This window comes from Hemibagrus wyckioides, unplaced genomic scaffold, assembly GCF_019097595.1.
Source record: "Hemibagrus wyckioides isolate EC202008001 unplaced genomic scaffold, SWU_Hwy_1.0 Contig28, whole genome shotgun sequence".
In the NCBI taxonomy this organism is placed as follows: Eukaryota; Metazoa; Chordata; class Actinopteri; order Siluriformes; family Bagridae; genus Hemibagrus; species Hemibagrus wyckioides.
Genome location: NW_026690789.1, coordinates 84,834 through 109,617, shown reverse-complemented (window position 1 = coordinate 109,617; position 24,784 = coordinate 84,834). Strand labels below are relative to the sequence as shown.

Here is a 24,784-nt window from a genome sequence, read left to right as displayed (position 1 = left end):
GCCTCCTCCTTATGCCCTGGCGTGGGACAGGAGTTATCATTGTGGCAGGAGCATAGTACATACCAGCCACAATGTTGTGGATGTCGATATTGAAATAAGGCTGGGGCAAAGGAACTGTTGAAGGCTGTGGACTCCCTGAAGGTGGTGGCCTCCTCAAAGGGGATGGGGTTTTATTTTAATAGCACTGTGTATGTTTTATACAGCAGGAAAGCCTCACTATCAAAACAAGAAGTATTTACACAAGTTATATTACTGTAATCTTCCTATAACAGTGCATTAAAACTATTTTGTTTACATTTACAGTATTTACATTTTAGCTGCATTTATAGGTGTTATACAGGGCTCTTCCAGTATCACGGCTTCACTGTTAGTCACACTGTGCACTTATTTCAATGCTTAAAAATATCTTCCCCAAAAAATGCAGATTAAAATACATTTCTATTACAGTCTATTACTTTAGCACTTTCTTACTCCAGTGGTTCACATCCCCTTTGAGTCCAATTGTGTCTCCTCTCAAAAATTCGCCCTTTATCGTAAATTACACTACTCCTAACTATTTTATTCACGACAGCTAGAAACAAAACCTTGCTGAACAGAATTGAAACAAACAGCTTGATATTTTTGCCTAAGCTGCACTCTACATTGCCACACTAGCTCCATTTATTTGTACCGATTGGTTTTGTTCAGCTAGCTGCCTTTCCTCACAGCCCCTTTCTCTCTCCGCTTTAACAACTCGACAAACACGGACAATGAAAAATCCTTAAAATAATAAGTTACTTCATGTTATTGTAAGTATTTTAACTTATTCTATTCACTCCATCAAAAAAAATATATAAAAACTGAAAAACAATTACTTAGCTACATGCTAACTAGCCGTCTAGCTAATCTTTGCTAATACTCCTCGGCTTGACTTAGTAAACTTTAGCAAACGTTAAGTAAACATTGGGACTTTTATGAAAAGCTGATGTTAACATATCTGAAAACATCAACACTGTTTTCTTCTTCCCTGCTCGTTTCACTGGAGTCTGCCATTTTGTCCGCTAGCTTTAGCATACTGATCGTGTACGTAAAGCGATTAGCCGAATAAAGATTAGCCGAACAGAATTTCTCAAAACCATCTAATCATATAAAACGATATTCCTGATTGCGGTTTTTTGTAATAACGCGGTGTTTAAAAGACTTTATACTTAAGTGAAAAAGAGGAAACTCAGTAACTCACCGTTCCAGGGGTCGTACAGTCCGCTCCATCCGGGCTCGGGATCCACATCCGGGTGCTGAGGCTCGGCTCCTCCCCCGAAGTTCATCATCGCTGCGCTGTAGAGTCGGTGTAGGAGTCAAATCCAGTAGTGGAGTACAGAGAAATCCGAAACAGGGGTGTAGCAAAAATGCCAAAAGATAATCCAAATCTTGCGACCTTCAGAACCAGTATAAGCCAACACTAACTAGTATAAAACAGCACTAACTAGTATAAACCAACACTAACTAGTATAAAACAGCACTAACTAGTATAAACCAATATAAACCAGCACTAACTAGTATAAACCAGTATAAAACAGCACTAACTAGTATAAACCAGTATAAACCAGCACTAACTAGTATAAACCAGCACTAACTAGTAACAAGAGTCAATAATGAATAAATAATAATAATAATCATAATAATAAGCTGAAATGTCCGGGAAGCCCAGGGAGTGAAGCATAGCTGAAGTTTAAGGCAGCATGTAGCTGTACAGTTAGAATTCAAGCTGTAGGACCAGTTTAAAGACGATACGACCTTAAAAAAAAAAAAAAAAAAACTCCTGTTTACGGCATCTACCGAAAGCCTCCGAGAAAAACCGAACTGTACGGAAACCAGGAAGTGAAGTCCGTAAAAAATGCATTTACAAATTATATATTTTACATTTTATAATTTGCTCCTGCTGAACACACTCAGTGTCCTCAAGGTAGGATGATCTTTATCCTTTAATGCCACACTGTTTCTACAATAAATCATGTTAAAGTGACAGTGTTACAGTCTAATGTTATGTAGCACACAAGACACCTCATCTTGCCGTGAATTAGCCTAATGCTAGTTACCGTGCTAGCGAACCTGGCTACTGGTTTAAACTACACAATAAAATCATTAAGCTCGGTTTAAGAATTTATTTTATTTCCACAATGAAATATTTACCCCATTAGAAGTCCATTCTTAACAACCCCTTCTCCTGGTTTTAATAAAATAAATCGTGCTTAGCTTTGTGATTCAGCAGCTAGCGCGCTAACGGACTTTAGCCGATTTTTAGCGATTTCAATGACAGTGTAATATTTGGACTAATCATATCTACCGAGAGAACTTGTATATTTGTTGTAATTATTTAACACTTTATTGGTTATATTAATGTGAATATGATATTTCTCCTAATAATAGTTCACCTGCTAGTGAACTTGGCTGTTGTTTTACATTACACACAAATCCTGAACGAGTTGATGAGCTTGACCAACGAGAATTTCATTTATTTCCACAATATAATACTCATCCCCATTAAAAAGTGACTTTTAACAACCCTGACTACTGGTTTTATACTAAATCATACTTAGACTACTGATTAATCAGCTCTCGCGCTAAAGGGCATGGTTACAGATGTACACCGATCAGCCATAACATTATGACCACCGACAGGTGAAGTGAATAAGACTGATGATCTCCTCATCATGGCACCTGTTAGTGTGTGGGATATATTAGACAGCAGGTGAACATTTTGTCCTCATAGTTGATGTGTTAAAAGCAGGAAAAATGGGAAAGTGTAAGGATTTGAGCGAGTTTGACAAATGGTGATGGCACGACTGGATCAGAGCATCTCCAAAACTGCAGCTCTTGTGGGATGTTCCCGGTCTGCAGTGGTCAGTATCTATCAAACGTGGTCCAAAGAAGGAACGGTGGTGAACCGGTGACAGGGTCATGGGCGGCCAAGGCTCACTGATGGACGTGAAGAGTGAAGGCTGGCCCATGTGGTCCGATCCACAAGACGAGCTACTGTTGCCCAAATTGCTGAAGAATTTAATGCTGGTTCTGATTGAAAGGTGTCCGAATACACAGTAAATCACGGTTTGTTACTTATGGGACTGCATAGTCAGGGCGCCCATGTTGACCCCTGTGCACCACTGAAAGCACCAACAATGGGCACGTGAGCATCAGAACTGGACCACGAAGCAATGGAAGAAGGTGACCTGGTCTGATAAATCAAGTTTTCTTTAACATGGCGTGGATGGATGGGTGTGTGTGCACATGACACCAGGATGCACTATTGGAAGAGGGCAAGCTGGCGGAGGCAGTGTCATGCTTTGGGCAATGTTCTGCTGGGAAACCTTTTGGGTCCTGCCATCCATATGGATGATGCTTTGACATGAACCACCTACCTAAGCATTGTTGCAGGCCATCTACACCCTTTCATGGTAACGGTATTTCCTGATGTCTGTGGCCTCTTTCAGCAGGATGATGCACCGTGCCCCAAAGCAAAAATGGATCAGGAATGGTTTGATGACCACAACAATGAGAATGAGGTGTTGACTTGGCTTCCAAATTCCCTAGATCTCAGTCAAATCGAGCATCTGTGGGATGTGCTGGACAAACAAGTCCAATCCATGGAGGCCCCACCTCGCAACTTCCAGGACTTAAAGGATCTGCTGCTAACATCTTGGTGCCAGATACCACAGCACACCTTCAGGGATCTAGTGGAGTCCATGCCTCGACAGGTCAGGGCTGTTTTGGCAGCAAAAAGGGGACCAACAGCATATTAGGCAGGTGGTCATAATGTTATGGCTGAGCGGTGTATGGTATCTACCTAGAGAACTTCACTAATGGCTTCATTTCCACAATATCATAGTGAGTATAAAGGTTTTAATAATTATACAGTATAATATTTTTTATAGATTTGGGTGGTGGACAGGGGCAGGAGGTTTTAGAGAGTTTAATCAGGTCACATGTACAGTGAATTTACACAATCTGACTGCTACAATTTTTCTGTTTCTTCACAAGTTAACTAATTATCAAACTCACGGCTCTATTAACTTTTATGCATTAATAGGAAAGTTTGATATTGTGTAATTGAAGAGTCATAATTCTGAGTCACAGAAAAATAATCTATTGCAGAGCCTGTGGATGTGCTGGAGGAATCAGCAGATACTCCCTCTGTCCTCCAGGTATGTGTCAGTTAAATAGTAATATTTTAACTTCATTTAAAACCTACAGGCCACTTTTTTCTAAGTGTGTGTGTGTGTGTGTTTGTGTGTGTGTGTTTGTGTGTGTGTGTTTGTGTGTGTTTGTGTGTGTGTGTGTTTGTGTTTGTGTGTGTGTTTGTGTGTGTGTGTTAAGGTCATTGAGCCAATCCTGCAGCTGCTGCCCACCGAACCACACGAAGAACCTTCAGCTGTCATTCTGGTAAGAAAATCCTTCATTTATTTCCTAAAGCCAATCAATGGATTTTACAAGGTTGTTTTTACTGTAAAGAATGTTAGTATAAATCTGATATGATAAGAAGCACTTATGATCTTCATGCTCTACATTTCACAGCCGCTCGATGCTGATGAGCCGGACAGTGCCTGCCGTGATGTTCAGTGTGTGTCTGTAGTCTCCTCCCTCTCCCAGGTATTCTACACTACTGTAACTGAGATACAAACACACAAACATCCTTCTTTACAAGATCTAATGTTAAGTTTTGTTTCTCTATTTCTGGCCAGTGGACATAAGCAGAGACATGATTGGAATGATGAGGGGTCCAGAGAGTCTGCTCTGCTGGTTTGAAAGCGCAGAGACACACTGCTTGACTCGCGAGGTAATCACAGTCTTTATTACTCTGATGAAGAGAATGGACATTTTTCAACTGACATGATTTTTAGAAGAGCACTTTTGTGAAATGTGGTTGTAGATCTTGAGTTTCATCTAATTGTCTTTTACAGGGATTCCCTTATTATACCAGTGATAAGGAGAGTTTCACTGGCATTCAGGTAAGGGATTATTCATTGTGGCATCACAAAATGTTATGAACTGCAGTGACTAATTGTGTTTGTGTGTTTTAAGTTTGTTGAGCCGAACATCCAGCTGCTGCCCACAGAACAACCTCAAGACCCTTCACCTGTTTTTCTGGTAACCAAAGCTTTCATTTATTTCCTAAAGCTGATCACTGGATTTTACAAGGTTGTTTTTACTGTAAGTGACAGAATATTAGTATGAAACTGCTGTGATCAGAAGCACTCATGATCTTCCTGCTCTACTTTTCACAGCCGCTCGATGCTGGTGAGCTGATCAGCGCTTGGTGTAATATTCAGTTCCTCTCTGCACAGGCCTCCATCTCCCAGTTCAAGGTATTCTACAGTGCAGCAGCTGAGATACAAACACACAAACACCCGTCTTTACAAGTTCTAATGTTTAGTTTAATGTTGCATAAAATGACACATAACCCAGCACACTTGCTCATTTGACTGATGTAGGATACAACTAAGCTGAAAGATAAGGGTCTTACTCAACCAATGCTGCTTGGAAGTGTGCTGGAATTTGAACACAACCTTCTGATCAAGCCTTCTGTCACTGAGCCATTACAACCATGCCAGAGCAACACCATAACTAGTTTGCATTGATTCAGCTATTTCTCCCACTGAATTAATGGCACTTAAAGATTCCAGTGAAGCAGTGCAAGCTAGCTGTAGTGATGGCTTTGAGTCTCTGATAAGAAGGTTGTGTGTTCAAGTCCCAGCACAAAACATAACTTCCTTGATTGTACCCTTGAGCAAGACACTTCTTTTTCTTATTTTTGTCCTGTATTGATTTTGACCCATAGTTTGTTGTCTCTGTAGGACACAGTCCAGAAGGAAACCTGCACTAAGGGACTCAAAGTAGATATCCTCAGTTTTGTTGAAGATGTGGCAATAACCAACCCAAACACAAGAAGTATAGCTGTGGTGCTGGAAGAGAAAATTGTGCTTGATGATGTTGATGACCTGCCAAAAGCATTTGCTTTACTTTTTGGTATCATTTATGCACTTAACATTGAGCACCTGAAGAAGTATACCTTCGAGGTGACCCAGACATTATTTCTGCACCTTGGCTCTCAGTGTACTGCAAGAGTGCAGTCATTGAAGAATAAGCTTCTGAAGCTGGATGTTTAATCTTGGCTGCTGTTTATAAAAAAGTTAACAGTTATCTATGCACTTTCATAGTTTTGTTATTGGAGCTGAGTTTGTTGGACTTGTTTGTTGAACTGTTCAAGCTGCAGCTGTGAAGCCATAGCAAAGTCATTTTTGGTCTTTTTCCATTGTTTTACCCAAATCTGATTTCTTAGAAATATACAGAATACTTGCTGACTCAAAAGGTTCAGACTGTAGTTTCATGGCCATAGCAGTGAATCCAGAAAAAGTCGTCGTTGTATATTTCTCAATATTTCATCTAGTTGTGTTTTGTATTCAGTGATTATTTGTTCTTTTTGTTTGTTTTGGTCTCAAAATCTCTAATACTGCTTTTTTCACTCCTTGGACTCAGATTGTTTATGTACCATTGTTTAATTCAGGCTTACTCTTTTATAATTGGTGCAAAATTTTATATCGTTTTTTATTCCTATTTGCAAACTTTCTTTCATGTTTGTATCGATTTAATGCATTATAATTGATATTTTATTTAAAATAAATTATATTAATATTGAAAAGAGAGCTTTTTGTAAAATGTATATTCAGTACCATGAGTAATGTCTGGATTTTTGGTTGTGGTCATTTGTTTCTGTTTACTGGAGAGTTATTGAGGCTCAATGCCTTGGTTTTATTAAATGTTATTCAATAAATAATAGCATTTATTCAAGTTGGATTGATTCATACTTTGTCTTGGAAAAGTCTCTAAATATCTGTTCACTCTTAAACTCTTCCAGTAATCAGTTCTGCTGTTTGTAACACCTCAGCTTATGGACAGACTGAGATGCAGACAGATACCATAAGCACAGACACAGCTCTTATTTTATATGCCACCATTTGCTCTTTAAAGACTTGTCTCATTTGTTTTAAAATGGATTTGAATGGGCTTGAACACACGTATGAAAACAAACAAAACGTTACACGTCTCATTATCAACTTCTTTGGAACATTTATTAATAAACTTGAACAAGCATCGGCTCTGTACATCCGACATTAACACTATAACCGTTTTACATAGAGTGCATAGTATAGGGTAATGCCATCACACCCAAATGAACCGTAATACATTCAATAAAACAAGAGTAGTTCGGCTGATGCCGTAATCTAACAGTAAGAGTGCAATAATTAACACCCACACTTGCTCTTAGCTTATTAAGTTACCTGAAAACAAAATAACAAATAAGGCTTCTCTTTCACATAAACGCTGTAAACATAAACCTTTTACTCTTTTAAGTACCAAACACGTCTCGAGCAAACCTCTTTAACTTTAGCTTAGTGGCTGGCTTTGTCATAATGTCAGCAACCATTTGCTCTGTAGGTATTCCAAGATTACCTTGCCATCATTCACAGTTTCCTTTATAAAGTGCTACTTGATGTCAATGTGCTTGCAGCTTTGCCTGTAAACTGGGTTTCTGGCTATTGCTATTGTACCTTGGTTGTCTTCATACACTTTTGTTTGTGCGTATTGGTATGTATCCATACCTTTGAGTAGCTGCTCTAAGTAGATACATTCCTGTATGGCTGATGATAAGGACATGTATTCTGCTTCGCAAGTAGATAATGCTACTGTTGGCTGTTTTCTGGTTTTCCATGAGATCAGAGTAGTAGAGTAGTAGAGGTCACAGTATTTATTTCCACAATGAAATATTGAAATTTGGAGATTTTAGAGACTCAATGGTGAGGGACAAAATAGTCTGTGGGATTCCTGATAATGGTCTCAGGGAAAGACTGTTATGTGAACCAGCTCTGACACTGGAGAAATCAGTCAATATGTGTAGACCTGCTGAAATAACTTGTGCACAAGCCAAGGAACTACATAGAGAAGATGCTGCAGTGCAGGCCATTAAAAAAGAGGAGCAAAACACATTTTGCAAAGCAAAAGCTGCAAAGAATGAAAACCCCAAAAAGTAAATGCTGAAGATGTGGAGGCAAAATCTGCAACAATAATGTCTCTCCTGCGATGTCTTGCAGACCAAGATGACCTGTTAGACCTCCTAAAAGGCTTATTGAAATTTGTTAAATATTTCAAGGACTGGGGCTATATTCATGTGTTTTACCTCTTTTCTCTCTCTTATGTTAGTCAGCATGACTATGGTGGCAGATTTGCGCTCCCAAACCATTCTCCAGAAATCAGCCACTGTCTCCGGTTTCGGACCTGCAAACAGACCTTTTTAAAGCTTTCCAGCAGAAAGTCATGACATTCAGTAAATTCATTCTGACATTCACTCTTCTGATCTGTATGCTGTGTAACGTGTGGGTGACTGCTTCTGTGTTGGAATCTTGAAAACTGATGAAACCCTCAGATGAAAGGTCACTTACACTAACTACTAGCTGTAGTTAACTTTAGGTCTACACATATTGACTGCTTTCTCCAGTGTCAGAGCTGCTTCACATAACAGTCTTTCCCTGAGACCATTATCAGGAATCCCACAGACTATTTTGTCCCTCACCATTGAGTCTCTAAAATCTCCAAATTCACAAGTCTTACTTAGTGTGTGCAGTTCCGCAAGGTACTGGTCAAAACTCACTCCTTGTGTCTGGTCAGCAGAGAAAAACTTCTCAAAAGTGACATTCTTACTTGGCACGAAGTATTATGGAACATTTGCCACACACAAGACCTGAAATAATTGTTTGGTCTAAAAACCACACACCTGGCAACACACAAACATCATCTGACATTCACTGAATTGAACTAGATGACTGTTCCTGAGAAAATTCAGCAACTTATTATTTCAATCAATTTACGCACTAGGCTTTCTCACAACAAATCAATCTCACTGTTGGATATGTAATCTAATGATGATGAGGTAGTTCTAGGTTTCGCCTTGTTTTATATAAGCTGTATCCGATACTGCCATCCTGTGGTGAGATTGAGAATTGACCTAATACAGGAGACTTACTATCAGGTACCACAGAGTATAGAAGTAATGCATTAAGTCTCTTTATATACTTTCACAAGAAGACCAGCCTGTAACCACTTAATGAAATAAAAATAATAAATGAATTAAATGACTTGAATGAAATTTGTTTTTATACTTGTACTTCTTGATATAATAAATAGCTTTCCTTTTCTTTTTTAAACACTTCAGTTTCAGACATCTGAATCAGTGTTTATAAGTTAGGTCTGGTGATTAATTTCAGCTGGAGGATGTGGAAAGAAAACAAGGCCTGTCCCTGCACTTTCCTTCACTTAAAGCACTCTGAAATTTCCTTCAGGATGAATGTAAAAGTTTACAGAATTGCCATATTTGGCTGACGGTCTGTGTGCTCAGCTGTTTAAAGAGGCAGAAGGCCATCATACAGAGGTGGCAGCAGGAATAACACAGGCTACTGACTTAACACCTTACTACACACTGTGTCACTTTAAATTTCATTCATCTCAGGTTACTTTTAGAAGCATTACTGAACTTTAAAGCTTTGGACCCTGTGTTTTCTATAATGTATAATTTTCATTTTGAATGTACTTTTTTGTGATTTCAGTATTTATACCCTATACTCTTATACTTACACTCTACCCATGTGTGTACTTACCCCCACTGTTACCCATAGCCCCTCCCTGCATGATTAGTCTCGTCAGCACTGTGAATGTCATACATGTGTCTTAGACCTTGAGTCCAAGAGAATTGTTATTTCATCTCATCACACTGTATGTGGCTGTGATTATCTTGAAATACCGCATAGTTAAAGCTCTGTGAAGAGATTCTGGCACTTAGGTTTAAAACACTAAAATCCTCATTATTCCCATCCTACAGTTCTGTTATTTATTTTAAAGTAAATTGTTCTTCATAAGTATACCAGTAATTGTTAAGAAGTTTCTGTCAGTTCACATTTCACAATACAAATCAAATCCAGCTCCAAGAAGAGATTCAGGGTCTAAGGTGATCTGTTATAAAGAAGGTATCAGCTTTCATATAAGCATTTCTTTAATGTTAACTAATGCAGTAAATAAAGTAAGTTAACAGAGCCTTAATGTAAAGTGTTATCACAGTATGTTTATATGATTTATTACTCACATAAATAATTGTAATGTGATAAATGTATTGATTATGTCCACTGAAAAAAAAGTCCAAAATTCTGTGACCACCTTAATAATCCGGGATTTTTCTTCAACTGCATTTTTTCCTATTTAAAATATAGAAAGTAAACAATAGTTCATTTAAGATTCTGTACTCTTTCTAGGTGTCTATTTAAAGGTCAGATTTTCCTCATGTCTGATCTTTTTTACTGAAGCATGTGTTCAAGTGACACACTGATGCATTTGATCTAAAATGGCTTGTAAGGTTTTACATAAACTTGTGGTGTCCATGCAGCTCAAATGCACACACTCATTTAAAGCAAAAAAGGCAACATGCTAAATGCTAGAAGCTCAGAAAGGCATCTTGCATAAATTTCAAAGATTTTACTTCAAGTTGTTGTCAAATAATATAATCTGTATAACAAATTAATGTATTAAATTAGAAAAAAACGCCAAAAAGAAGCATTTTTACTAGTGGTCTCAGACATTTGGACCCCACTATATATTTTATTATGGCCTTAGCAAGGCTATAAAGTGTCCAGCTTTTATATATTTCTTTTCTGTTTTGTACATTCCTTATTTTGAAGGCTAGTGTATTAATTTAAGTGTGTTCATTTATGACAGAAATGGCCTCAATGTGTCTTAAAATGTCCTTGTTTTGTCTGTGCAGGCAACATTTATAACTGATTCCAGGTGTTTTGAGGAAATGCATCTCAAGCTCTGACATACTGCTGTGGCTGAACTTGATTTTTAAGACACTAATGTACATGGAAGTTGCTGGACAAAGCTCAGTCTGATGGTGTGGTTTTAGATCATTTGTGGCATATCTTGCTTCTTGTCATAGATAAATGTGATCTGTCTGAAAATGGAAAAATGGTGTTGGCAGTAGGACTAAAAGGGAACTGGAAGCAAACATTTTGATCAGTGGAGTTAATAAAGCTTATCTAACAGTTAGAACAGCTGTCCTGTGTGACTGAACAAAAGTGAAGCAAACAGATTTCTTCAGCAGGGGGTATCTGTCTCGTAAGCTGTTTAGTGAAGAGGAATTCTGCAGTATGATTAATGCTGTCACACCTGACTAATGGTGTCTGAACTCAAGCCACCCTACACTTGGAATAAATGAGGGACGCTGTGTCCACCTGTGTCCAGGGGGTGATGTTTCACAGCGAGGGTCTGAATTCATCTATCTAATAATCCCACTCCTAATCAAACCCAGCCTTAGATATGATTTAAATTATGGTAGAATAACTATGTTACTCATATGGGAAATGTCTCAATCAATAATGCTGTACATTATGGTCCCCTTAAATGATATTATTTAACATTAGTTTACATAAACAAACCATGTATGTCAGTATTAATATACCCCGCCTGCTGCTGAACAACAAAAGCTACATTTCAGTTCACCACCAGGTAAAACAATTAGTTTGACTGAACTCAATAAATTGGTTGCTGCATTTATTGTTGAGGAGATGCAGCCACTCTTCACTGTGAAGGCGCCGACATTTTGTAATATCATCAGCAAAATCAGGGAAATGGACAGGGGCCGTGCTCTCCGATCACAAAACCTTTACAAGCTTTTTGGACAAGGCATATATAGAAATGGAGGCAGACCTGAAGAAAACATTTGCAGATTGATCTAATTTTAGAATGACTTTAGGAAGACTATATTGCACTCTTTAATGTCTTTATTAACTTGGACTGTGAGTTTACTTTGTAATGTAACACATATAGGTTTCTATGTGTATAAAATGAAAAGAGAACGAGTCTACTGGTCAAATTTAAGAAAAAGTATCGCAAAAGTAACGTAACGCATTACTTTTTATAAAAAATAACTAAGTAATGCAATTTGTTACTTTTTTAGGGAGTAACACAATATTGTAACGCATTACTTTTAAAAGTAACTTTCCCCAACACTGAATATAATATAATAACAAATATATAATATATTTGTTATTTTTCACATTTTAGTAAACCATTTAAAGGTTGTGAAATTCTGTAAAAATGATCTGTATATGAGTGAAAAATTCAGTTTGTGTTGCGTTTAAAGGAAACTTTTATACATATACTGATGGCTAAAAATAATCAGAATGAGACCGCAATAGGAACAAATATAAACATTTATTTCAGCAAAGTCTATAAGAAGTATACAAATAAGTTTATTTCTAAACAATTCTATATATGTATTTACAATCTATAGGCTATTGATGGGAATAGGGGGAGTGTGATAGGAACAGAGGGATAGATTAATAAGGGATGATTATTAAGGGATGAGGGATCTTAAATGCTAAGGTTAAGACCTTCTTCAGGTCCTGGGGTTCACTGTACAAACCTGTAGGAAAGAAAAGAGATTTTTTAAATATTAAGTTGATCAAAAATAGAAATAAAATGATTTCATACTTACGTGTGGAGCCTGAGCAATGTAGGAAAAAGAAGTGAGAGAAAAGAAGATGAAATGAAACAGAGGAAGAAAAGATGAAATGGGTAAGGGGAAAGACATTGCTCAGAGCTCCTCCAAAATGTCCATCATCAGCTGGACGTGCAGCTTGAGGAGTCGCTGAACTGTGGTGGCTAAGGCTGCTGGGTCACTGTAGAGCTCCAGAGGCTGAGTGAAGAGTACTTCAGCAAGCTCTGTAAGGTAATCCTATTGACAAATTCCACACACATCCAACATAGTGTCACTGAGTTTAAGATACAATCCTGAGAATTTGTGGATCGTGGCATCAGAAGATATTCAACACTTACAATAAGCACTGTGAAGTACAGCTCTGCTGCAGGCTCCCACACGTCCACGTCCCACATGCTGAAGAGCGCAAGCAGGCGCTCCAAGAAACCTCCCTTAAACTTTTGGAAAGAAAGACAAGCTTCATTAATGCCATGTCTTATCAGGTTTAAAAAATATGGAAAAAGAAAACCAGATCAAATAGACCATGTTCTGAAACTCAAACATTGCTTAGAAATCTCCTGATAAGACACTTACTGGCTGAGGTTTTGAGCCATTTATAAAGTAGCTGAAGAAAATCAGCTCAAAAAAACATCCAGGAAGTTGTAGTGGTGGTCCTGCACAGAGTAGAAAAGATACAAAAATAAATTAGCTTTACATATTGGAGTCCTGTTTTCTATATTAGCAAAATCTTTTATCTTTAAACATCTGTCATTTCACACAGGCATTTATTAGCTTACACAGGAGCCGAGCTCTGCTTTAATCGATTCCTGATTGGAAGGCGTCCTCAGGAATCGAATCAGGGCCTCGTAGGCCAACTGCACACCAACTGCATCCTGTTAAAGCAACGAAAAAATCTCTGTAACTCACTTTGGCTATGGCTGAGAAACTGAAATTATTTCCATCACAAAAATGATACAGTCTTTCATCATTCTGAAGTCACCTGGTTGTTAGCTGCTGCCAGTCGCATGACGATCTTCTTTCCAGCCATGAACAAGAAGTTCTGCTTGTGGATGCTGGCAAGCAGAGTCTGAATATAAGACAGCACACAATATAAAAGTTAAAGCAGAGTGGACTTTACCTGCGCAGTAACAGCAGCTGAATAAAGGTTTTACTCACAGCAAACGCCTCACGAAGCGCGGGCACCTTCAGGCCGATTTCAGTCACCCCTCTGTCTGAAAGATGGCAGCTAAGAAACAAGAGATGTAAATGTTTAGTGTATATTAAACATACAATACACTGTTACATCATTAAAGAGTGAAGAGGATCGTACCAAATAAAGGGCACCTCCAACTCCTCTGGGTTAAGGCGCTCCTCACTCTCCTGCAAGCCGAATCATTAAATCATTAAAACTCACACAGTAAATTTTACAGTATCCGAATCAGGGGAATAGCAGCATATGTAGATACACATCAGGTCTGAAAGTCTGAATTACCTCACAGTCGTTGTGATCATAGTCCCAAGTGGAGGTGAACATCTGTCCATCTTCAGCCACATACAGCAAAGTGCAGGTTACCGTTGTAATGGTTTGCTGTTGAATAAAAAAAATATCCACACTGAAGACAAATAAAAGCACAACTGACAAAATTCTAAAAGTTACTAACTACAAGATACACTTCATGACAGTGCAATAAATTTACCACAAAATAATGTGGCACGACGAATGATGTCTCCATTCGGTTACAGGAGATGAACTCTGTAACCCTCCCAGATTCAGCCTTAAGAGAACAAATTAAAGTGAACACAATTAGTCACTGCAATTAACAAAAGTTTTGTGATGCCACAACGAATAATCCCTTACCTGTATGCCAGTGAAACAGTCCTCAATGGAGGACTCATAAGGGAATCCCTGCAAATGACAAAAAGCTGAAACTCAAGATGTATTTCACAAACGTGAGCGTCTAATAATCATCAAGGTCAATTCTCTTCCTCAGAGTAATTAAGTCTGTGATTACCATGTGATTCAAGCTGCTCGTCTTGGTGGATTTAAACCAACAAAGACGGCTCTGTGGGCCCCTTATCATCCCCAGGAAGTATGTTTTCATTTCCACTGACTGAAAATAGAGAAACAAAACTAAACATTAGAACTTGTAAAGACGGGTGTTTGTGTGTTTGTATCTCAGCTGCTGCACTGTAGAATACCTTGAACTGGGAGATGGAGGCCTGTGCAGAGAGGAACTGAATATTACACCAAGCGCTGATCAGCTCACCAGCATCGAGCGGCTGTGAAAAGTAGAGCAGGAAGATCATGAGTGCTTCTGATCACAGCAGTTTCATACTAACATTCTGTCACTTAGAAAAAAACAGAAAAACAGGTGAAGGGTCTTGAGGTTGTTCTGTGGGCAGCAGCTGGATGTTCGGCTCAACAAACTTAAAACACACAAACACAATTAGTCACTGCAGTTCATAACATTTTGTGATGCCACAATGAATAATCCCTTACCTGAATGCCAGTGAAACTCTCCTTATCACTGGTATAATAAGGGAATCCCTGTAAAAGACAATTAGATGAAACTCAAGATCTACAACCACATTTCACAAAAGTGCTCTTCTAAAAATCATGTCAGTTCAAAAATGTCCATTCTCTTCATCAGAGTAATAAAGACTGTGATTACCTCGCGAGTCAAGCAGTGTGTCTCTGCGCTTTCAAACCAGCAGAGCCGACTCTCTGGACCCCTCATCATTCCAATGATGTCTCTGCTTATGTCCACTGGCCAGAAATAGAGAAACAAAACTTAACATTAGATCTTGTAAAGAAGGATGTTTGTGTGTTTGTATCTCAGTTACAGCAGTGTAGAATACCTGGGAGAGGGAGGAGACTACAGACACACACTGAACATCACGGCAGGCACTGTCCGGCTCATCAGCATCGAGCGGCTGTGAAATGTAGAGCATGAAGATCATAAGTGCTTCTTATCATATCAGATTTATACTAACATTCTTTACAGTAAAAACAACCTTGTAAAATCCATTGATTGGCTTTAGGAAATAAATGAAGGATTTTCTTACCAGAATGACAGCTCAAGGTTCTTCGTGTGGATCGGTGGGCAGCAGCTGCAGGATTGGCTCAATAACCTTAACACACACACACACACACACACAAACACACACACACACACACACACACAAACACACACACACACACACACACACTTAGAAAAAAGTGGCCTGTAGGTTTTAAATGAAGTTAAAATATTACTATTTAACTGACACATACCTGGAGGACAGAGGGAGTATCTGCTGATTCCTCCAGCACATCCACAGGCTCTGCAATAGATTATTTTTCTGTGACTCAGAATTATGACTCTTCAATTACACAATATCAAACTTTCCTATTAATGCATAAAAGTTAATAAAGCAGTGAGTTTGATAATTAGTTAACTTGTGAAGAAACAGAAAAATTGTAGCAGTCAGATTGTGTAAATTCACTGTACATGTGACCTGATTAAACTCTCTAAAACCTCCTGCCCCTGTCCACCACCCAAATCTATAAAAAATATTATACTGTATAATTATTAAAACCTTTATACTCACTATGATATTGTGGAAATGAAACGATTAGTGAAGTTCTCTAGGTAGATACCATACACCGCTCAGCCATAACATTATGACCACCTGCCCAATATGCTGTTGGTCCCCTTTTTGCTGCCAAAACAGCCCTGACCTGTCGAGGCATGGACTCCACTAGATCCCTGAAGGTGTGCTGTGGTATCTGGCACCAAGATGTTAGCAGCAGATCCTTTAAGTCCTGTAAGTTGCGAGGTGGGGCCTCCATGGATTGGACTTGTTTGTCCAGCACATCCCACAGATGCTCGATTGGATTGAGATCTGGGGAATTTGGAAGCCAAGTCAACACCTCATTCTCATTGTTGTGGTCATCAAACTATTCCTGATCCATTTTTGCTTTGGGGCACGGTGCATCATCCTGCTGAAAGAGGCCACAGACATCAGGAAATACCGTTACCATCAAAGGGTGTAGATGGCCTGCAACAATGCTTAGGTAGGTGGTTCATGTCAAAGCAACATCCATATGGATGGCAGGACCAAAAGGTTTCCCAGCAGAACATTGCCCAAAGCATGACACTGCCTCCGCCAGCTTGCCCTCTTCCCATAGTGCATCCTGGTGCCATGTGCACACACACCCGTCCATCCACGCCATGTTAAAGAAAACTTGATTTATCAGACCAGGTCACCTTCTTCCATTGCTTCGTGGTCCAGTTCTGATGCTCACGTGCCCATTGTTGGTGCTTTCAGTGGTGCACAGGGGTCAACATGGGCGCCCTGACTATGCAGTCCCATAAGTAACAAACCGTGATTTACTGTGTATTCGGACCCCTTTCTATCAGAACCAGCATTAAATTCTTCAGCAATTTGGGCAACAGTAGCTCGTCTTGTGGATCGGACCACATGGGTCAGCCTTCACTCTCCACGTCCATCAGTGAGCCTTGGCCGCCCATGACCCTGTCACCGGTTCACCACCGTTCCTGCTTTGGACCACGTTTGATAGATACTGACCACTGCAGACCGGGAACATCCCACAAGAGCTGCAGTTTTGGAGATGCTCTGATCCAGTCGTGCAGCCATCACCATTTGTCAAACTCGCTCAAATCCTTACACTTTCCCATTTTTCCTGCTTTTAACACATCAACTATGAGGACAAAATGTTCACCTGCTGTCTAATATATCCCACACACTAACAGGTGCCATGATGAGGAGATCATCAGTCTTATTCACTTCACCTGTCGGTGGTCATAATGTTATGGCTGATCGGTGTACATCTGTAACCATGCCCTTTAGCGCGAGAGCTGATTAATCAGTAGTCTAAGTATGATTTAGTATAAAACCAGTAGTCAGGGTTGTTAAAAGTGACTTTTTAATGGGGATGAGTATTATATTGTGGAAATAAATGAAATTCTCGTTGGTCAAGCTCATCAACTCGTTCAGGATTTGTGTGTAATGTAAAACAACAGCCAAGTTCACTAGCAGCTTAACTAACATTAGGCTAAACATTATATTTATATTATATTTACCGATAAAATGTGTACAAATTACAACAAATAGACATGTAGATATAATTAGTCCAACTATTACAGTGTAATTTAAATCGGTAAAAATCGGCTAAAGTCCGCTAGCGCGCTAGCTAGCGGATCACAAGGCTAATCATGATTTAGTGTAAAACCAGTAGTCATGGTTGTTAAAAGTGACCTACTAACAGGGTAAATATTTCATTGTGGAAATAAAATAAATTCTTAAACCGAGCTTAATGATTTTATTATGTAGTTTAAACCAGTAGCCAGGTTCGCTAGCACGGTAACTAGCATTAGGCTAATTCACGGCAAGATGAGGTGTCTTGTGTGCTACATAACATTAGACTGTAACACTGTCACTTTAACATGATTTATTGTAGAAACAGTGTGGCATTAAAGGATAAAGATCATCCTACCTTGAGGACACTGAGTGTTTTCAGCAGGAGCAAATTATAAAATGTAAAATATATAATTTGTAAATGCATTTTTTACGGACTTCACTTCCTGGTTTCCGTACAGTTCGGTTTTTTTCGGAGGTTTTCGGTAGATGCCGTAAACAGGATTTTTTTTTTTTTTTTAAGGTCGTATCGTCTTTAAACTGGTCCTACAGCTTGAATTCTAACTGTACAGCTACATGCTGCCTTAAACTTCAGCTATGCTTCACTCCCTGGGCTTCCCGGACATTTCAGCTTATTATTATGATTATTATTATTATTTATTCATTATTGACTCTTGTTACTAGTTAGTGCTGGTTTATACTAGTTAGTGCTGGTTTATACTGGTTTATACTAGTTAGTGCTGGTTTATACTGGTTTATACTAGTTAGTGCTGGTTTATATTGGTTTATACTAGTTAGTGCTGTTTTATACTAGTTAGTGTTGGTTTATACTGGTTCTGAAGGTCGCAAGATTTGGATTATCTTTTGGCATTTTTGCTACACCCCTGTTTCGGATTTCTCTGTACTCCATTACTGGATTTGACTCCTACACCGACTCTACAGCGCAGCGATGATGAACTTCGGGGGAGGAGCCGAGCCTCAGCACCCGGATGTGGATCCCGAGCCCGGATGGAGCGGACTGTACGACCCCTGGAACGGTGAGTTACTGAGTTTCCTCTTTTTCACTTAAGTATAAAGTCTTTTAAACACCGCGTTATTACAAAAAACCACAATCAGGAATATCGTTTTATATGATTAGATGGTTTTGAGAAATTCTGTTCGGCTAATCTTTATTCGGCTAATCGCTTTACGTACCCGATCAGTATGCTAAAGCTAGCGGACAAAATGGCAGACTCCAGTGAAACGAGCAGGGAAGAAGAAAACAGTGTTGATGTTTTCAGATATGTTAACATCAGCTTTTCATAAAAGTCCCAATGTTTACTTAACGTTTGTTAAAGTTTACTAAGTCAAGCCGAGGAGTATTAGCAAAGATTAGCTAGACGGCTAGTTAGCATGTAGCTAAGTAATTGTTTTTCAGTGTTTATAGTTTTTTTTTGATGGAGTGAATAGAATAAGTTAAAATACTTACAATAACATGAAGTAACTCATTATTTTAAGGATTTTTCATTGTCCGTGTTTGTCGAGTTGTTAAAGCGGAGAGAGAAAGGGGCTGTGAGGAAAGGCAGCTAGCTGAACAAAACCAATCGGTACAAATAAATGGAGCTAGTGTGGCAATGTAGAGTGCAGCTTAGGCAAAAATATCAAGCTGTTTGTTTCAATTCTGTTCAGCAAGGTTTTGTTTCTAGCTGTCGTGAATAAAATAGTTAGGAGTAGTGTAATTTACGATAAAGGGCGAATTTTTGAGAGGAGACACAATTGGACTCAAAGGGGATGTGAAGCACTGGAGTAAGAAAGTGCTAAAGTAATAGACTGTAATAGAAATGTATTTTAATCTGCATTTTTTGGGGGAAGATATTTTTAAGCATTGAAATAAGTGCACAGTGTGACTAACAGTGAAGCCGTGATACTGGAAGAGCCCTGTATAACACCTATAAATGCAGCTAAAATGTAAATACTGTAAATGTAAATAAAATAGTTTTTAATGCAGTGTTATAGGAAGATTACAGTAATATAACTTGTGTAAATACTTCTTGTTTTGATAGTGAGGCTTTCCTGCTGTATAAAACATACACAGTGCTATTAAAATAAAACCCCATCCCCTTTGAGGAGGCCACCACCTTCAGGGAGTCCACAGCCTTCAACAGTTCCTTTGCCCCAGCCTTATTTCAATATCGACATCCACAACATTGTGGCTGGTATGTACTATGCTCCTGCCACAATGATAACTCCTGTCCCACGCCAGGGCATAAGGAGGAGGTGGGACGAAGAGGATGGCAATCAAGAAGCCCCTCTGAGTAGACGGCAGCGTGTGGATCCTGATGGGGAGGTGGAGTTCATCAGGATGCCTGGACTTGAGGATTTAGAGAGTTTAATCAGTCACATGTACAGTGAATTTACACAAGCTACTAATGCTACAATTAGTCTGTTTCTTCACAAATTAACTAGCTAACTAACTCACAGGTTTATTAACTTTTAAGCATTAGAAAGAAAGGAGAGAAAAATTTACAACGTCTCTCTCTCTACTACCTTATAAATTTGGCCATTTTAATGTTTTACATTTAACAGAAAATATTAGTTGTAATTAAACTTACATGAAACTAATTTATTGCAGAAGCTGTGGATTTGCTGAGAGAATCGTCAGATACTCACTCAGTCCTCCAGGTATGTGTCAGTAAAAATATTTTAACTACATTTGAAACGTGTAGGCTGCTTTTGTCAGTGTGTGTGTGTGTGTGTGTGTGTGTGTCTGTGTGTCTTAAGGTTGTTGAGCCAATCCTGCCGCAGCTACCCACAGAAACTCACTCCACATCTTCAGCTGTTGTTCTGGTAACCAAACCTGTCATTTATTTACTAAATCTGATCTCTGGATTTTCCAAGTGACAGAATGTTTGAAAGTGTTAGTGTGAAACTGCTATGATAAAAAACACTGATGATCCTCATCTTCTACTTTTCACAGCCCCTCAGTGCTGGTGAGCTGAACAGCACCTGCTGTAATGTTGAGTACAACACTGCAGACTCCTCCAACTCCCAGTCTGGGGTATTGTACAGTGCTGCAGCTGAGATACAAACACACACACATCCTTCTTTACAAGTTCTAATGTTTAGTTTGGTTTCTTTATTTCTAGCAAGTGGACCTTAGGAGAGACATCCTCAGGTTGTTAAGGGGTCCAGAGAGTCAGCTCTGCTGGCTTGAAACCGCACACTGCTGGACTCTCGAGGTAATCACGCTATTTATTACTCTCATGAAGAGATTCCACTTTAACGATTATTAAAAGAGAACTTAAATGAAATGCGGTTGTAGATCTTGAGTTTCATCTAATTGTCGTTTGCAGGGATTCCCTTTTCATAACAACTGTGAGGACAGTTTCCCTGGCATTCAGGTAAGGGCTTGTTCATTGTGTCATCACTAAATTGTGTTAATTGCAGTTACTAATTGTGTTTGTGTGTTTTAAGGTCGTTGAGCCAAACCTACAGCTGTTGCCAAACGAACATGTCCAGGAATCTTCACCCGTCCTTCTGGTAACCAAACCTGTCATTTATTTACTAAAGCTGATCACTGTATTTCACAGGGTTGTTTTGACTGTAAAGAAAGTGAGAGAATGTTACTTGTGTTATTATAAAATGGCTGTGATAGGAAGCAGTTATGTTCATCATGCTCTTCATTTCACAGACGCTCGATGCTGGTGAGCTGATCAGCGCCTGCCGAAATATCCAGTTCCTCTCTGCACGCACCTTTACCTTCCTGTCTGGGGTATTGTACAGTGCTACAGTTTTTGCTCAGGGGAAGTTCACTCTGCTTTAACTTATATTATGTGCTGTCTTATATTCAGATTCATCTTACCTGCATCCACAATCAGAACTTCTTGTTCGTTATGGGGAAGAAGATTGTGATGCGTCTGGCAGCAGTTAACAACCAGGTGACTTCAGAATGATGATAGACTGTTTCCTTGTGCAAAATACTTTCAGTTACTGGGCTTGAAAATGATGTAGTTGTGTATTTTGGTGTGATTTATACACATTGATTTGTCCATCATGACTCTTGGACGCTTTATTATGTCCATTTTATGAAGAAACAGGAAAAGACTTTGAAAATCATCTGTCATTTTCTGATCATGTTAAATATCAACACAACTAGACTGAAATATACAGGTAAGATATGCAACTAATTGTAACATGAACAGAGCAAGATATAAACTGATATCTACTGGTTTCCTGTCAGGGTTGTGGACTGTTTTCTGGCCACTAAAAGCCCCCACTGCCTTTTTGTTGGTGTCCATTTCCTGGTCATCTTCGTCGCTGCGGGGCTTTCTCAGCCTTGTCCAGTTGCATGTCATCGTTCAGAGACACGCTGGTGGTGATCTTGTTTGGCTTTTTAAGCTCACACTGCTTAGAGATGACAAAAACAATTGAAATGTTTATTTAAAACTGAAAGGCTGTGACTTGAATTAATGCACCAAATAAAAGACTGATCAACCCTCAGATACTCAAGACTTTAATGTTGCAATTAATAAAGCTATCTGGTGTTTTAAAGTTCCCTTTGTGAGACTTACAGGTCCTCGACCTGCTCCAGGGCAATAAAAAGTGATATATTAGCCTGACGCTTCATACTGAGTAAAGCACTGTGCTCCTATAGAGCGTCATGTCACTAACTGTCATGTTTACCTTGTCCAGAACGACGCCAGGGATGTCCGGAAAACCCTCGGGTCTGCGCATGCTGGCACTGACGAAGCGTAAACGCAGCAGGAATTCCCGATTGTACTTCTTCCTCTCTTTTGGGTTACTAGGAGAGGCAGAGGGATGAGGCTCTGAAGGCTGGACCTCAACAGGAGCAGGCTCAGGAGTGTTGTTTGGCTCAGTCTCCATTGGGGGTGTGGTTTGTAGAGGGGCAGGAGTCTCCACAATGTCACCCCCTGTAAGCACCAGGTGGTCGGACAAGAAATCACCAAAACTGATGTTGGCTTTCTTTGCCTCCTCTTTCTCTTCTTCCATCAGGGGAATGAAGAAACTGACCGGTTCCCTGGGCTTTTTCTGGGATCGAGTCTGATGGAAGAACACACACAGGATCAATGTAATGGTTCTAAAGTAATAGTACAAGCTACAGCACTAAAACTACTGGACTAAACTAGGCTTTAATATCTCCCAGTGTTAAGTCATTCAGTATTTAAACAGTTATTAAGCTAAACAGGTGAGACAGTGTAACACATGAGACTTGTTCCTAAAGTAATGTGTATATATTCTTGATAAAAGTCACTACAAATAAAGTCAAACCAGCACTGTACACTTTCATTAATGATGTGCTTTGAACAACGCAAGTCCAAGACAAGAAAAGTTCACTGTATTTCAGTAACTAACAACAGGATTAAAACTCTTTTCTACCTTCTGCACCTTAGCCTTGTTTTGTTTCTTTCTCCTGTGTGTTGACTTTCTCCGTCTTCTGCTGCACTTCCTCCTCTGGAGGGATGGAGAAGAGGAGCAGGCCTGGTCTCTTGTGGAGATCCTTTGGGGGTGTGGTTTGTAGAGGGGCAGGAGTCTCCACAATGTCACCCCCTGTAAGCGTCTGGTGGTCAGACAAGAAATCACCAAAAGCGATGTTGGCTTTCTTTGCCTCCTCTTTCTCCTCTTCCGTCAGGGGAATGAAGAATCTGACCGGTTCCCTGGGCTTTTTCTGGGATCGAGTCTGAAGGAAAACACACACAGGATCAATGTAATGTTCATCATAATGTATGAAAACAGAAATAAAGTAATATTACAGACAACACCACTAAAGCAGCTGGATTTGTTTCTTTTCTTCTGTGTAGTAGTATTTTTGTAGTACACTGAAATTGTCCATCTCAGTATTCAGCTCTGAAGCAGGGGCAGTGTTCAGCTCCGCCTCCTTTGTGGGTGTGTTTTTTGGAGGTACAGGATCCCTCACAGTGATGCTGCATTCAGGCCTTTTAGGAGGTGTCGTCAGTAAAGATGACATTTTAACTCCATAGAGCTCGGCCATCATGTCTCGATTGCAGTCATTAGGGTCCGTGTTTATAATCTGTAAGGAATTAGGATAAATGCTTGATTCGTGAGCACAGAACATGACCATGATAAAACCAGCCAGATGTCTGCTATTCTAGCAAAACTTTATTTGATTCATTACCAGTTTGCACTCCCTTTTCTGCAGAAGATGACCTTCATACTCAGCTGGAAAAAAAAAAAAAACCCAGTCCCAACATGTAAGTAATAACACCTCAGGCCCTGTCCCGAATCAGAAAAAGTTCAGCCCTATACATAATAAATTTATATTTTACCAATGAAACATTTTTAATAATGATAATAAAAAATCCGCATTTCTGTCCTGAACTTCCACGGGACTGGCCATTTGACACGGCTGCATCTGCCGAAAAAAAGTGCACAGTTCAATTAACTATTTTTTCTACACTCTTTATTTATTCACGAGTTTGTGCAAAAGTGACGTGTAGTTCACGATGGAGTCGACTCCTTCAATTAGTTCATAAAAGAATCGATTCAATGAACCGACGCGCCCGTGAGCCTCACGGAGGATTAGCGATCTAAAGCGATAGCTGAAGCTAGTGATGGGAAGTTCGGATCATTTTACTGATTCGGTTCTTTGAATCTCGTTCAGCAAAATGAACGAATCTTTTTTCGAGTCATTTCGTTCATTTCGTTCACTTCAGCAGAATATAATTAAAATGTTCCATGTTAATTCCCTAACACATCTACTCACGCACATATTGATCACATTTCGAATAAGAAAGAACTGTCATATTATAAGTAATAGCTTACCTGTGTCTTGAGGCTATGCAGTCTGTTACTTCATCACCTCACCTCCGGATTTTTTGGGTCGAATTCGTTCATTCTTTTGTCACATAACATCCTAAACTAAGCTCTGCCGTGCCGTCTCCTGTATACCCAACAGAATGATTCATCTCACGCGCCTTCGGTTCGAGTCATTTTGTTCATCACGTGACAGCCCCGTATGGCACCGCAGTCTGAGTCGGAAACAGAAAAGATTAGTTTATATAACAAGTCTCCGGATTCATGTTGTTCGTTCTTGTAATGTGAATGCTTCCCGTCTCAGTATCTTATGACAAA

The 24,784-nt window shown here is 39.3% G+C and overlaps 2 long non-coding RNA genes across 3 annotated transcripts; one reads left to right on the top strand and one right to left on the bottom strand.

Moving 5' to 3' along the window:
* The first annotated feature begins 1,844 nt into the window (after window positions 1-1,844).
* On the top strand, window positions 1,845-5,339 carry LOC131350229 (uncharacterized). 2 transcript variants are annotated; one of them, XR_009204158.1, is made up of 7 exons: window positions 1,845-1,942; window positions 4,129-4,178; window positions 4,351-4,416; window positions 4,549-4,623; window positions 4,716-4,810; window positions 4,935-4,982; window positions 5,259-5,339. It is a non-coding gene; the product is annotated as an uncharacterized LOC131350229 (long non-coding RNA). The 2 variants fall into 2 exon arrangements; XR_009204159.1 differs by lacking the exon at window positions 5,259-5,339 and adding an exon at window positions 5,056-5,121.
* A 7,463-nt stretch (window positions 5,340-12,802) lies between these two features.
* Window positions 12,803-13,440, bottom strand: LOC131350224 (uncharacterized). The gene is made up of 3 exons (XR_009204153.1): window positions 13,351-13,440; window positions 13,148-13,227; window positions 12,803-13,011 (listed from the first exon to the last, which is right to left on the bottom strand). It is a non-coding gene; the product is annotated as an uncharacterized LOC131350224 (long non-coding RNA).
* Window positions 13,441-24,784: the final 11,344 nt, after the last annotated feature.